An 11,385-nucleotide genomic window follows, 5' to 3' on the forward strand; every position below is an offset into this window, starting at 1 on the left:
CTGATGACGAAGATGGTCACTAGGGCGCGGTGGTAATGCGGTACCTAGAGCAGGTTTAGCAACCTGAATTTCTCTACACCTATGAGCCATTTGCACAACTCCAATTCAATCATTCCAGTCGTTGCATCTATCTTCTAGCACATTAGCTTTGCAGTCGCTAAATTCGGGAACTTCTCGTGGTCTACGAGGTCCCAATCTTCAAATATCAACACGGGGACCCACCCCAGGTGCGGTCCCTCAAAAATAATATCGCCTAGGAGCAGCGAAATTTGTAGAGAGGTCTTCCTCTCATTTATGTCCTTCGGCACCTTAGCTTTACCCTTGCGCAGAGGAACATATTCAGGTAACCGGGTAATAGGGTCTGCACCCTAGGTTTCAATGTCAATCTCCACATCCTCCTCCTCCACCAAGATTTATTCAAACTCTTCCTCCTCATCGGCCTCTAGATTAGTGGCCTTCCCCTTTTCTTGTAGGGTGAGATTGGTCCTTAGTGGATTTCAGGGCGAGACATGCACCGGTATCATGGCCTACTTATCCTTCTTAGGTCTTGGTGTTCGCAATGATTTATGGACCTCAACGATTATTATGGCGCTCTTTGGGGCTTCCACTTCCGCAATTTCCTTCACAACTTCCTCAGCTGTCATTACTCATGTGTCCATGGCTTCTTCGGGTGCTGACATAGCACTACTCCACAGCTCTTGCAGTGTCTCGGGTAGTTGCTCAAACAACAAATTTGCTTTCAGAGTCTTGAATAAGCTTCGGTTCATGAATACTTGAGTGTGCAACAGCTTAGTTCTCAAATTTCGAAGTGTTGTTTGTTGGATAACTACTTGTAATTTACAGCACCTTTTGAATTTGAATTCGACCATTCCCCCCACATTCAGTTCATTAATGCTAGACTGGAGACATATTTCCATGAATCTAACCCTTAAATTTCGCCTTAAATGCCTAGCGCCCACTCCATTTGGCCTCAAACCAATCATCAAATCGTGAATAGTGACATTAATGGTCACTTTTCGACAGACCTATGCGCTAGCGCGACTATCTTCGCGCTATCGCGGACCCTGTGAAACTTCATTATTGCGTGCATTCTTGGCATCGTGCAGCTCTCGGGTACTGTAGTTTATAGTCCCGCGCCTCCTTTCAGCTACCTAGGGCGCTAAGACTATGCTTCTTTCATATAGTCACATCGTCAGATTGCCAATGTATGGCTTCAAGCGACTGCCATTCACCTTTCCTGGGAAGGGTTATCCATTTAACTTGACTAGCTGTACCACACCTCCATCGGTAATATCCTTAATAATATACGGCCCTAGCCAATGCATCCTAAAATTTCCGGGGAATTTATCAAACTTACTATCATACAACAAAACCAGATCATTTACCTTGAATGTGTGCAATTTAATATGTCAGTCATGCCATACTTTTTCGCGCTACTTTTGGACCTGCTGGTGAAATCCAGCCAAAAATCATTCTTCTTTGAGCTCATCTAGCTGCACGAGCCTCTCTTCTAGGGCTTCGCGATCCATCATACCTGTGAGCGCTACTATGCGCAAACTAGGCATGATGTATTCCATAGGCATTATGGCTTCCACTCCATAGACAAGCCTAAAAGGTGTCTATCCCATCAGCTTCTTGCATGTCATCTGATAATCCCATAACACTGCAGGTATGCGTAGGTCCCAATCACTTCACTGTGCATTGAAAACCTTTGTCAGCACATTTTCAAGAACTTTGTTGAACACCTCCACTGTCCCATTAGCCTGTGGGTGATAAGGTGTGCTCTTTTGATGATACACTTGAAATTCCTCTGTTAGTGCGCTGATCCTCTCATTCAGGAAGTGGGTACCACGATCTCTCATCAAGATCTTCGGACATCCAAATCGTGTCAATCCATGTTCAAAGAGAAACTACGTTGCAGTTGCGCCTATGCAATCCTTCACTGGCGGCGCTTCTGCCCAACGAGTCAAATACCGTGTCACAGTGATAATGTACCTCACACCTATCTTTCCTTGAGGTTTAATCACGGGGACTTCACTAGGGGAGTAATACCATACCACGTGCATTCATATTTGGGGATATATATTAAGGAAAAAATGACACAATATATTGAGCATATAATAGGGGGTAAAGGGTTTTTATATTGCAAGTATAAAAAATGGAGCTCAAAGTTAATGAAAAAATGTATACCTAGAATATTTAATGAAAGTAGGGGTTTTTAAATTGGGAAGGTGTATTGCATTCATATTGGTAGGGGATTAAATAATGTGAATTTCAGAGGTATTTTCCAATATGTAGTCAAAGTAGGGGTATTGTTTACTATGCCATGAATGCACGTGATATGTCAAAGGTTCATTTAGTGAATCCCCTGTGGGTTTAATGGATCCTACAAAATCTATTGCCCATTTTTTGAAAGGTTGCAACGTCATTTTGGATTCAAAGGCATTTCATCCCTCTGTTATGGCCTGCCTGTTCTTTGACATACATCACATGCCTTGCAGTATGCTTTTGAATCCTGATGAAGGGTTGGTGACCACAACCCTCTGCGTAGAATCTTCTGTGCGGCTATTCTTCTTGCATAATTTCCTCCCGCGGCGCCCCCCATGAGCGTCTGTGACAATGTTGCTTCGTTCAAACTTAGGTACATACCTTCGTAGTATTTCATCATTCCCCATCTTGTATAGATGCCAAGAAATGACAAAGAAATTTGTCGCATGCACCACGAATTCCTTCTTTTGTTGGACATAGTATCCTTCTAGCGCAATTCCAATTGTTAGAAAGTGTATTATATCTTCAAAATGTCCATCCACTACGCACATAGCAAAGAGTTGCACGTCGGGTAATCCTTCCTCCAAACTAGTAGGTTCCTCCCCTGTCTTGATGCACCACAGGTGATCTGGTCTTGTGTTCAATCGTCCAAGCTTCACAACAACTTCAAAATCGTATTCTTGGAATAATAAAATCCATATACAGATGCACCCCCCTAACACAGGCTTATTGACTAGGAACTTCAGTATGGAATGATTTGTATAAATCTTAAAGTGGCCTCCTAGCAAGTAGTGTCCATACTCCTGGAGCTCATATACCATAACTAGCCCCTCGATCTCAATGGTGGAATAGTTCTTCTCTGCTTTGGATAATATGCGACTTGCGAATGCAATAGGGTGATCCAAGCCTTCTCTGCCATCCTGTGTTAGTACTACCCCCAGCGCTATACACGACGCGTCAACATGGACATGAAACTCTTTCTTCCAATTCGGGAAGACAAGAATCGGTGCAGTAACCATCTTTTCTTTCAATATATCCAGTATTTTCTTACAGTCATCGTTCCAGTAGAACGTGACTTCCTTATTCAACAAATTTTCCATTAGCACGTTGATCTGGGCATAGCCTTTGATAAACTTTCTATAATATCTCGTATGTCCCAGAGTAGCGCATAGCTGTTTCACACTTCTCGGCACTTCCAAGTTCAAAATCACGATGATCTTCGTGGGGTCTACCATCATCCCTTGTCTTCAAACCATGTGCCCCAATAGGTTCCCAAAAGGAATGAGAAACAGACACTTCTTGAGGTTGAGCATGATTTGGTATCTTCGACAGGTATCCAGTTTAGCTAGCTCAAATACAGTCCAGTCATCAAAATAGACCTCCAATAAATTATGAATATATTCCTTAAATGCTACAAAAACCACGCACGAAAAGATGGTCGGCGCATTATTCAATCCAAACGGCATGACAGTGTATTGAAAGCAACCCCTAGTCACAAAGGTTGTCTTGTTCCTATCCTATTGCGCGATTTTGATCTGGTGGTGCCCTGAGAACCCATAAGTGAAAGAATATGCTTCCTGACCACCTACATTGTCCAACACTTCATCCGTGAACAGAGTTGGGAATGGATCATGCACACAAGCATCATTCAATTTTCTGAGATCCACACATATCCTTATCTCATCCTTCTACTTCTTCTCTTGCACCACCATTCGGCTTACCAAATCAGATTCTTCCACAGGCTAAATGATGCCTGCTATGAGAATTTTGTCTAGTTCTATGTGGACCTTCTCCTTGTATTTCAGGTTTAAGCGGTAAGGCCTCTGCTTAACTGGATTTGCATTGGGCTTTAATGTGATCTTCGTCACTCCTAGATCTCGAATTATTCCTTTCAAATCCGTAAACTGCATCGGGAATAAGTCTTGATACTCGTGGAGTAACTCAGTGACCTTATCCATTGTCGCATCGTCCCAGTAGTCTCTAATATTTGCAAATTTGGGTTCTACCTCCGTACCAATGTTCACCTGCTTAGTTTTCACCGGCGCAGTTATATCAAGGTTCTCAATCTGTGGTCCTTGAACCTTATGGTGGCCTTCTGTTTCTAGAATGTTAATATTCTGCGGATCCTCATCCTCCTCTTCAGCAATTACATTATAACATCCCAGCACACGACTCAGTTGAGTAGCCCATTCAGGTTGAATCAGGTCTAAAGGCTCCTGTGGTATCCTAAAGATGGCTGCTTTTACCTCTTGTAGCACTTCGTCAATACTGTCCCACCCATCCTCAAAACTAAAGGTCATCATGAATCCTTCGCGCAGGATATCCCATTCACCTACCCCATGGCGGAGCTCTATTTCTATATACCAGTTCATTGGTATAACATCTAGGGTATGATAGAACAGGTGCACCCACTCAGGTTATGGCTTTTCTCTATAGTCTTGCATCTTGGCCAAATGCACGTGCGGATCATCCTATCCATCATACTTTTTTGTCAATCACATCTTAGGCTTCCCAAATTGAACTCACATCATTCTCCTACATTCACACCAATCATCAAAACTCCCCTGGTGCGTACCCCACCATCTTGTGGGCGTAGCACACAGCACCCATTCCAAGGCCTGGAAGCGTTGCTTCTCCAGCACCTCCCTTTATAATGCATCCAAGAAGGTATCTACCTGATTTATACCATCATAAGTAGGCATATTTCTTGCTTCTGTCAACATGTAGCACAGCGACTGAGTCATCATATTACAATTCAACGTAGTCACTTCGTGTAACTGATTCTTCCATCGTTCTACTTCCTCGTCGGAATCTGAAGTGCAGGAACTCTCGCGCTCCCATGTAATCTACCCATCTGTGGTGGGATTCACCCAGTCTTGGTCTCACATTGTTATCTTATGGATACATTCGATATCATCATCACTTTCATAGTCGCGGACCAGTTCCATATAACGTGATCCTTCAGCAGGGTCCAGGGGTATAATTACGCATAGCGATTTCTTCTCAAAGATCATCTTCCGCTTCTTTAGATTGATTACCCCATTCATATTAGTAGCCCAGTCAATTCCCAGGAGTGCGGGGTAGGGATTGCTATCATCAACAATCTCTATTACTTCAAAATCTGCTAGCATGCTCGCTCCCTCAATATCCACAGTTATTCCTTACAACTGCCCCATGGGTATGATTTTCTATTAATTTGCCATTCTCAGCTGAATCAAAGACCATTGTAGCACTGGTCTCCCCATTTGCTCCCATGTCTATTTTGGTAGAACATTCGCATTTGATCCCAAATCCAGAATGACTTGATCCATCTTGTATTCTTCGATCTGCGTGGTGAGTCTCATTTCACACCCCATCTTTGTTTTGTGTTTTCCGATCTTTCGGATACACGCGGTTCTTCTAGCGCAGTCCCAACACATTTGTTGATGAGTTCCTGTAACCCTTTCACAACCTTACTGTCGCGCAGTAACTTCATACAAGTTTCCAAGAAAGTTGTGACCATGGAGGGATCCATTTCTGGCTCAAGCTGATATTTGCTTCCTGACGTGGAGGCCTCAGTGAAGCTCTTCTTAGCTTCCATGAAGGTTTCCTGAGCGTGCTCCAAATCAAACTCAGCTTCTTTCGTAAGGGATTTTCAAACCTAGGTACTGTCTTTCGGTTGTTTCCCCTTGTCATCTCCCATCACAATTCCACTTCGGAGCATTATATTTACGTTTGGATCTTCCTCGCGCAGCTCAGACCTCATCATCTGTAGGTTCTGAGTCGAGGGAGGTGGTAGTGCCCCTTTATCACGGATCCTAGCTATCATCGTAGGATAATATTCTGTCTCATTATCAAACAGTGTGCAATACTTGCACGACGAGCGGGTGGGATTAGTTCAATTGCGGGCATAGTGTCTTGGGCCTCCGCAATTGTAGCCAATCAGTGGTCCGCAACATTTACCAAGTCCTCCTCTGCCTCGGCCTCTTCCACGCCCCGGAAATCCTGTCGGCACCATTCCTGCATTTTTTTCAAGGGACTGCATTTCAGCCTGAACTCTGTAGGCGGGCGTTCTATCCATCATCAATTCATAGCTCCTACAAGCACGCTCATTATGTCCCACTGATCTACAAAAGTTTCAAAACAACTGTTACAGAGCTTGCGTACACTTCTGTAATAAGTGGTAGTTATTCGTGGCATGATTTCCGACTACTTTATAGATAGCACACCACAAAGAAAGTGTCGCACTAGGTCTTGCTTGAGCTTCCGGCCTTAGAGGCTTTGGTCCTCCTCCTGCAAGGTAATTTGTATATACATGGTAGTGGTCTTTTTCATGGCCTTGACTCTTGCATTTCATGCACCATAGTTCTTCATGCACTTCTGGTAGAACCATCCTATCCTGCTTTAAGATTTGCATCTCAAGTCACAGATTCTTCAGGTGCGCGTGGATCTGTTGAACTCCTAGGTTAGGATCTTGTATTAGGGTTTCTTGTAGTCTCATGGCGATCTCCAGGGCCTTTGCCTGAGTTGTTATCTTCTATTGTGATAGCACACACCGTAGGTGTGGTAGTAATGAAGCTACAAACCACTCGCGACGTTGTCCATTCGTCAAATTCATGTTGGCTTCGCAAATCGTACATTTCAGCCTCTGATCTAGTTCCCAAGGCATCTCGTGTGGTAGCATCATGATTTCTTTAAATCCATTGATCGACTGTGCTTCAGATTTAGGCATGCTAAATTCCATATTCAGTGCTGCTTCGATGTCTGCTACTCTCCATTCAGGTTATCGTTGGAGTACTTAATATACCAGGTCAGTGCAAGATCCTACAAGGCACTAACCAATGTTTATTTCTTTATATGGTCATCTATAACACCTTGAGCTTCCCATACAGCCTTCACTATGAACCAGAATTGGTCTAGATCCTCATTTCCAAAGCCTTTGAACAAAGGCAACTTCACTGTGCTCGCCATACTAAATCATGGTGGTGGTGGAGGTGATGGAGGTGAAACTAGTGGTGGTGTGGGTGGGGGTGGTATTCTGTAATTCTTTGTCTTTTCAGATGAATAGCACTTAGCGGAGAGACCTTCGCAAGATCTTCCTCGTCCCCTCATGGAAGTGAAATCAAGGGGCTATTTTCTGGACCCTTATTTCCTTTGTTCCTGTAAACCTGTCCACTTCACATAGCCCCAAACATCAAGGTAACTACATAACCCACTTTTTGCACAACAGCATTTTAATCTAAGTATTCAAAGACTTTACGTACTTACCTCGCAGTCCTTTGAGAAAGCATCACTCTACCTCATTGTAGCTAACTGAGGTGTCAACCGTGAACTCAGTAAAAAATATTCCTATCATATGATCGATCCACTGATCAACGGAGTGTGTGATCTTATCCTTCGATGCTTCCAACCTTTGCACTAGCTCCAGGGTCCACACAATAGGACCATCAAGTTTCCACCTTCCTTGGCTATTTGCTAGCTTTGTGATCCACTCGTATAGCTCAGTAGGGAAGGACACGAAAAAGATTTCGTGGATCTCTGTATATAGGTAGTTATCTAACCACTATTGTTTTGACAGTCGTGGGTTTCTATTTTCTTGTGTCGTGAACTCATGAATCCTTCTGTCCAACCAGCCTTCGATTTCTTTCTTAGTTGGATTCCACTTATACGACATCACACATCTCTTATGCAGATTCCTGTCCTAGCAATGAAACCATTTGTTGGCTTAAGGGGACCCGACACAGGTTCAGCGTTAGTTAGCCAAATAAATCCCTACACTATTGACCCTTTCGGTAACATTCCACAGTGCGCGGACTGAAGTCTCACCCGAAGCAGTATGGGGCAATGCTAGAACCATGTTTCCACACCCTTGGGATGGTTGTGATGTCGATTTATTCCAACTATACCTACCTCCACACAGGTCGCTTCACGCTCTGTTCCACCCTTTAGTACCTTCGTGATCTATTACAATCGACTTTCGCGCAGTCCTAACTAGGGGCTGAAGTCCTTTCGCGCTGCTAGAGCAGCAATCTGCACTATCTCTCAAACTAGGTTAAGTATCTTACTTATCTTATTAGCAGATCTTAGTTGGCTTTGCATAAATAGATGTTCTTAATTGCATTCACTTAACCAATATATGTATACACATTCGTGCATCATATAAGCATTAGAATTGAAATTCATACCCAATATAACAGATGCATAAATAGGAAATAAATATGTAGAATGATAGAAAACTTCTCTTTATTAATGATTCCCAATGGTTACAGACTCGACTCACCCTGCACACTCAGCTATAGGGGTCCGCGCACTTAGCTGCGGACTACTAGGCCTCTGCGCACTCAGTTGTAAAGCCTCTACCTACGCTACGACCCAAAACTTAGACTTACACTTCAGAGCTATCTCACATACATCTTCATTGCTTAGACATTGTGTCTCTAACTACTTAGAGCTTCGCTCTATTTATACAATCCCATGGTCCATGGACCATGGGTAGATCTTCTACAATCAACATTACATTATCAAAATAAGGGCAGACAACCCTATGACTCTTTAACAACTACGCGCTCTGTGCCCACAAAATGTGGAGTATTTACATTGGAATTAAAAAATTGGACCAAAATCTGGGCTCTAAGCCCCAAAACTTCCCTTAGGGGATCCCATGCCCAACAGAGACCTACAATATTTTAACAAAATTTACCTAGGGGACCCCGTTCCAACATGCCCCCAACACAATTATGTGACTCGTCCTGGAGTCACTATGCTGGTATGCTCTAGATATTTTCTTTTAGGTTGCTAAACGAAGACTTCACTGGGTGAAGTGCCTCTGTGAATTGAACGACTTCTTGTTGAACTTATTCAACCAACTTTCTTGTAGTTGGCTCATTTTCTGCTAATCTGATGGTTCGTTGCATCTGATGCATACTCTTAAGTGTGCCTTCCATGGTTTGTGAGAGTTGCCCTGATTCTTCCTCCCATGGCTGCATTCATGCAGTGATGATCTGCATCTTCTTTCGTAGATCCTTGATCTGTCCTTGGAGGGATGTCCCCTCTTTCAACCAAGCGAACCATTGAATAGAGGCTAAGGTGTGCATCGTTGCCTTTATCTCATCATACTGCAGCTGCTTATCCCGAATAAAAAATTCGATCTTCTTCACCTGTGGGTTCTTCTCCAACGATTCCCACAATTCAAGAGTTTCTTCAAACAATTGGCTACGCTCCTTGACTGCATCATCAAGATTCACCTTGTCTATTCTGATGGCAGCCTCGCACTACTCTCTAATTTCTGGTGGTGTGGTGGGTTGCAGCTTCAATTGAAGCTCAGTAATTTGGAGTTGCAGATCGAAGCAAAATTTATCCACCTACACCTTTGATTCTCTAAAAGCATTTGCCAATGGCTACACTTTTTCTTCAGAAGCGGCCTCTGACAAAATATGGAGCTCAGGGAGCTCACTACATACTCTTGAAATGGCCTGCTCCAGTTGTGCCCTTCTCATAGTTGCCTCATCACAGTCCTGGAGACTTTGTTATTTTCATCGCACATATGTTGACTGGTGAGTTGTGTATTATTGATCACCATGAGAGCCTACTTCTCTCGCACCTTAAGCTCATCTGCTACACCTTGGTGTAGCTCATGCAATGTGTATAGGGGGAGCTTTACGAGGTTAATACTTACATCTTTAGGCAGTTGGAGACTCTCCTGTTCTATGGAATAATTCAAATGTAACTATCCATTAGGTAGGGGTGATCATAGAGCTCTGAGGTGAGGACCAACTACATGCCACCCGTTGTTGTTGGCTTCATGCTCACTTGAGGCCAACTTGCTTGAACAATGATTAGTTGAACCTGGCTCACTTGAACCTAAAACTCTGTGAGGTCCACCTAGACCTTTGTCAAAACGAACTGATACCTATCTTCAATATGGCCCCAAATTTCTTTTTTCACAGTCCTAACAGTATCTCCAATTTCATCAAGGTCCCCCTCAGTGAGGATCATGGCCTTTGCATCAGCGGTCTTATCAGACTTGTGCTTTTTGCGTGCGCCTCCTGCACTTGAGTTTTGTCACCATCTAAGAATAAAGGGAGAATCAATGTTCTCTGGGTCTACAAAGGGGTCTTTGGTACCCTGATCCAATTCTTCAGTATGCTGCTCTTCGTCGTGCTCGCCCTCTGGTTCCTGCATGGTATTTTTCTCAAGATCGATGGTCACCTTCTTCTTTTCCTTCAACATTGCTTTACTGGTTCCTGTTGCACCTTCTGCACTAGTCCCTATTATATCTTCAACAATATTCATTGGAAGAAGTCAATCAATCATCCACTTAAGGATTAATTGCGTGATATCATCTTCGGTGACCAGAAATGGTAATGTCATCCATTTCTTTGTCGGGTCGCACCTCATGCAGATGTAGACATGATGGAAATTGGCCTTAAATTCTACAATGTGTCGATATTATTTGAAAATAGTGGGTGACAACCATGGTTTCTACTTAATCACCATACACAATTTTGTTTCAAACAATACCCAAAACCTCTTTTTTTCAATGACACGATCAAGGTCCTTCATTTCCCGTAGTGAGGCAAATTTAGCAACCTCACACAACTCTAGATCTGTCATTGGGAACTAGGAATTCTCTGGCATCCTCCAAGCTATCAACGCGATCAATAATAGTAGCCATGCATAGTGGATTGGTTTTCATTCCTCCTATGCTTCGCATAAATCATCTAAGAATTCTTGGCAAAGGTACTTTTCCCAATTGAATTGGACCCCCTAGCTGCACTGCACAGCTAAGGATACCACTGGTGTGTTGGGTATACGACCAAAAGTCCCACATTGACTAGAAGTGGGGAGGATCATGGGTATATAAGGATGGAAAAATATCTCCATTGGTATGAGGCCTTTTGGGGTAAAGCCCAAAAACAAATCCATGAGGGCTTAGGCCCAAAGTGGACAATATCATACCATTATGGAGATATGTGGTGTCCAGAGTCCTAACAAGTCCTAACAAGTGGTATCAGAGCCATGCCTCAAAGTTAGCCAAGTGGATGAATCCTCGGAATGCTGAACAAAGGTGGTGGGCCCCGATAATATCACGATGGGATCCGTGGATGAGCTCGGTTAGACAGGCGGTGTGCTCTGGAT

The sequence above is a fragment of the Pinus tabuliformis genome, chromosome 5_1 (assembly GCF_031772625.1).
Source record: "Pinus tabuliformis cultivar Carrire ecotype Pingquan chromosome 5_1, CPIR1, whole genome shotgun sequence".
Classification (NCBI taxonomy): domain Eukaryota; kingdom Viridiplantae; phylum Streptophyta; class Pinopsida; order Pinales; family Pinaceae; genus Pinus; species Pinus tabuliformis.